At 36.9% G+C, this 5059-nt stretch overlaps 1 long non-coding RNA gene across 1 annotated transcript; it reads left to right on the top strand.

Moving 5' to 3' along the window:
* Positions 1-731: 731 nt before the first annotated feature.
* On the top strand, positions 732-4341 carry LOC148756580 (uncharacterized). Its single transcript, XR_016018082.1, has 2 exons — positions 732-1009; positions 4196-4341. It is a non-coding gene; the product is annotated as an uncharacterized LOC148756580 (long non-coding RNA).
* The last annotated feature ends 718 nt before the right edge of the window (positions 4342-5059 follow it).

Genomic DNA, 5059 nt, shown 5'->3' with positions numbered 1-5059 from the left:
TTGAATTTACCTAATCAGGAAACATCAAAGGGCTTTATCGTACTTTTACCATTCATGATTGACTGTAATAAAAATCATACTCTTCACAGATTCATTTCTTAAAAGCTCAAAAAGTGATTTTCTCCAACACAGAAACCATTTAAATACTCTATTATTTGTGTGCCTGCATTGGCTTAAATATTTTATGATAAGGAATGACATGCCACAAGAAAATATTTTTAGAAATAATTAAATGTAGAGAAATTGTTCATTTTTAAACAGAATGTCAGTAAGGGTCAACTACGATCTATTCTGCTTCAAAAAGACTGAAATAGAATATTAAAAATTAAAAGAACTAGAGCTAGGATAAGAGGCTCGTTGTTAAATGAGATAATACTCACAATGCTCTGACCGACCTCCAAAAATCCTCATTTTGGGACCAGGATTTTACTCCTGCCTGTGGACACAGCTGAGTTCCTTCCCAAATTGCCCTTGGCTGCGGAGTGTTTAACAAGGCCAGACAATTAAGTTCGTGAACTTGTTACAATGTTGTTGCTAAACTTTTTTGATACCAGAGGGATTATTCATTATGAGTTTGTACCAACTGGACAAACAGTTAACCAAGTTTCCTATTTGGAAGTGCTGAAACGGCTGCGTGAAAAAATTAGGCAACCTGAACTATTCGTCAACAATTCATGGCTCTTGCAACATGACAATGCACCAGCTCACACGGCACTGTCTGGGAGGGAGTTTTTAGCCAGTAAACAAATAACTGTATTGGAACACCCTCCCTACTCAGCTGATATGGCCCCCAATGACTTCTTTCTTTACCTGAAGACAAAGGAAATGTTGAAAGGAAGACATTTGGATGATATTCAGGACATCAAGGGTACTATGACGACAGCTCTGATGGCCGTTCCAGAAAAAGAGTTCCCAAATTGCTTTGAAGGGTGGACTAGGTGCTGCCTTTGGTGCACAGCTCCCCAAGGGGAGTACTTCGAAGGTGACTATAGTGATATTCAGCAATGAGGTATGTAGCACTTTTTCTAGGATGTGTTCGCAAACTTAATTGTCTGACTTCGTATACCTACTTCCTGGGGACAGCCCTTGTCCAGTCACTTGTCTATGTATCAGGGCTGGCTCTCTTGCTTTGACTCGGGGTATCTTTGAAGAACCATTCCAGCTGCACAGTCTCCTGTGGGATTGGCTGAAGCCCATGTAGCCCCTGCATCTCCATTCAAACTCCTCCTCTGCTCCTGCCCTCCTTGGTCCTTACAGGTTTCAAGAGCTCCCCTATGTAAATCTGTTGTAGACAGATCTCCATCTAGGAGTCTGTTTGTGGGGGAGCCTGACCTGCAATACATGGGTTACAGAACACAGGTAGCACTTCCTTTTGAACAAACTTGGCTCACTTTCCATTCTAAGGTTATTGAAAGCATCTTTGTCACACATTTGTCTTAATTAGTACCCAAAAATTCTACTTGCAGTTATTTTCCACACTAGACTTTCAATTGATTCTGAGAATTATGAGGAATTTTATGAGCACAAGAGAAACTGAGGGATCATTAGATCACTATGATTATAGTTAAACAAGAAGGTAGAGAAATTCAAAGTGACTATTGCTTACTAGGTTGTTTTGGTGTTTGTCTAGTCATAGAATATTTGTTTTATAATTGAGCCACATCCAAACAACTTACTCTGACTTATCATATTTTTTGTAATCTTATAGAGACTTAATTTTTTTATATAAACTTCAAATAATATGGAAATGCTACCAATTACATGAGGGTGAAATTCTTTCTCGTATAATTTTCTATAGATTAGAAAAAACTATATAGGTGTGATCAAAAAAAACAGTGAATGTTTACATTTTAAAAAATATATTACAGTAAAAGACACATTGCCATTAATCCCACTCAAAATACTTCCCCTTGCATCGAACACATCCCATCATTCTTGCCACTTTCTGAAGCGTTCTGGAAGTCCTCTTTCATGAGTGTCTTTAGTTGAGCTGTAATGGCTGCCTTGATGTCCTGAATTGATTCAAAACATTAACCTTTCATTGATATTTTGACTTTGGGGAAGAGCCGGAAGTCACAAGGTGCCAGATCCAGTGAATAAGGGGGATGAGGACACACCGTAATGTTTTTGACAGAAATTGCTATACCAGAAGCGATGTGTGACACATAACCTTTCTGTTGTGATCACAAGATACAGTGAGTGCTGCTACCGAGTGCCATCCAATGGAAAGGCAGGGATCTTCAATATGGAAAGTGGTGCATCAAACCTTAGTAACAGTGTGTGACAAGTTTTAACTTGTTTGGTACAGTCAGTTGTGAGCTGCAGTTGAGAGAAGGTGTGTTTTAAAGTGTGCCATAAATCATCCTCCATCATGACAACACTCTGAGTCACACATCGCTTCTGGTATATGCTAATTTCTGTCAAGTAAAAATATTATGGTGTATCCTCATCCACGTTATTCACTGGGTCTGGCACCGTGCAACTTCTGACTTTTCCCCAAAGTCAAAATGATTCAGGACATCAAGGCAGCCACGACAGCACAACTAAAGACACTCACGAAAGAGGACTTCCAGAACTGCTTCAGAAAATGGCAAGAATGATAGGATGTGTTTGAAGCAAGGAGGAGTATTCTGAAGGGGATTAATGGCAATGGGTCTTTTACTGTAATAATTTTTTTTTATTTAAACATTCACCATATTTTTGATCATACCTCTGCATTGATATGTTTGAGTTAGAGAAACCATCAAAAAAAATGAAGCAAATTTTAATTTTCAAAGTTCAAATTTAGTTGGTTTCCATTAGCACCACCAACATCATATGTAACAACATTCAATCATCAAAGCATCCTGGTTTTATTTTTCATGAAATCAATAATATTTTAAACATTTCAATCTCCTTGTCCCCCATAGAAGGACCTCATCCATTGGCACAAGTTCTATGGAAAGGCATCCATATAAAAGGTTAAGTTGAAGCATCTGAGAATCATAAGACCTGTAATATGAGATTTACTGGGTGAATACCATGGTATACTGACTTGCACTGGGTCATGATAACGAATTGTGAGCGTCTCTTCCCCACTTCCATTCAGTGATAGCATGTTGACAGCTTAAAATTGGCCATTGTTTCAGACTTTACACCAAGGAAATCTGTAAACATTACAAATACTGGTTTTGTTTATGTTTTTCCAGTTGTTAAACTCTTATCAGGACACCATAATCTGTAGATCCGATGATGAGTTCAAAATAAAAATATCCAAATATAAATATAAGAATGGAAAATGCTTTATATGACTTATAAATATGAATGAAAGTAAAAAATAGGAGAGCAGAAATTTTCCAATGAACTATTTGATTTTTATAATCTGGGAAAAAGAACTATATATGCATCTAATCATCATACACTCTATATATTTTATAATAAAGGCTATAAATCATAATTAAACTATCATAATTGAGAACATTTTTCATTATCTGACTCGACAGCCCAAAGGGTATTTTTTTCTGGGAGCAAACATTATGAGTTTTCTCTAAAAATGAAAATCAGGGAATAGAAGTATGAAGTTTTGTAGAGATTTAAACAGAGTTTCTTTTCTTTCTGCCTGTATTTGTTTGTTTAACCCATCTTCCAGCATTTTATTCTTTAATGGAGGCAAATTTGAACTAGTAGAGAAAGAAGAGATCAAAGCAATGCTTATAATACATTTGACATGTGATATCACGAGACTAGTAACATTGTTTTAAAAATATATTTTTTAGGCATATTTTGCAAAAACCCCTTCCTTTATTCTAAGATTTCTTTCAGTCCTAGACTGTCACAGATTAAAAATTATAATTTGGTTGCCTGTTTGACATGTAAGAATTATGTAGTTTTGAAAATATCTCTGATTGAGATCTCTGTTATGACATAAGATTAAAATGACTTAAATTTGGGGTTAGCATTGATTCTCAAATCAGGAAGTAATCGTAAAGGAAAAACATTTATTTTCTGCCCTTACAGTAAGTCATAATACCCAGCAAGCTAATGCTCAAAACATAATTGAGCATAAAAAAGAAAATCTGAAAAACTCTAATCTATTCTCATCTAATTCTAACCATTGAGAAGAGATTATCAAATTCCAGTGTAAATCACATCACTCTCCTTACATATTTACACATTTTTTTAAATTTACACTTTTTTTTTTTTTTTTTTTTAACAGTAGAGGCTCTAGCATTGTGTCAACTGACGGGATATGAAGACGAAGCATCCACCTGGGTTTCATTCTTTACCTCACTGAGCCATTTGCCTCAATGACCTTTTCATATACAAATTCATGAGTATAAATTCAGATCATTTTTGTTTTAATTCTTTGAAAATTTCCTGACTTTTTTCATATTCTTTCACACACACACACACACACACACACACACACACACACACACACCTTTAATTCTTCTCCCTCCCCATGCCTCATTAAAATAACAATAAAATGGCACCAAAAAAAGGGAAAATAATTGGAGAAGAGTCAAATGCAATTGAAAAATTTCAACAGACTTTGCGAAAACTGCAGACATAGGAGAGGAACTGACTCAGCAGGTAGTAAGAATTTGCAACCTAAGAGTCTGATGGGAATTTGATAAAGTGTGCCAACTGACCATAAAAACCTCATGAGAGTTAAGCCCTAGAGACAACAGGCTCCACCCAGGGGTGTGGGGTGAGGGGCAGTGCTGAGTGTATAGTAAGTGGGTGAACTTAATACAAAGCATTTGGACTGGTAGAACCTGCAGAATCAGATGACTGCCTCTCCTCTCCTCCTCCTCCTCCTCTACCCACCCCTGAGCAAGGGGATGAAGTTTATCATTTGAAGAAATTAAATCTGAGAGGCCCTAGAGATAGAGAGGTGGAGCTCGCATTCCAATAAATAGAAAATCAGTACAGAATTAACCATTATCTTGTGGTGGACGGACGCTACAGGAGCGTCCCCAACAGCGTTTCTTATCTTCTAGTGGGCACGGGTAGAGCAGGAGCAGCATGAAGAAAGGCAAAATTCAACATTTTAAGGAGAAATGGCCGATGGACCAGA

The sequence above is a fragment of the Rhinolophus sinicus genome, chromosome 12 (assembly GCF_057876585.1).
Source record: "Rhinolophus sinicus isolate RSI-liver-muscle chromosome 12, RSI-T2T, whole genome shotgun sequence".
Classification (NCBI taxonomy): domain Eukaryota; kingdom Metazoa; phylum Chordata; class Mammalia; order Chiroptera; family Rhinolophidae; genus Rhinolophus; species Rhinolophus sinicus.
The sequence above is the reverse complement of the archived record's forward strand: the minus strand, read 5'-3'. Positions and strand labels throughout refer to the sequence as shown.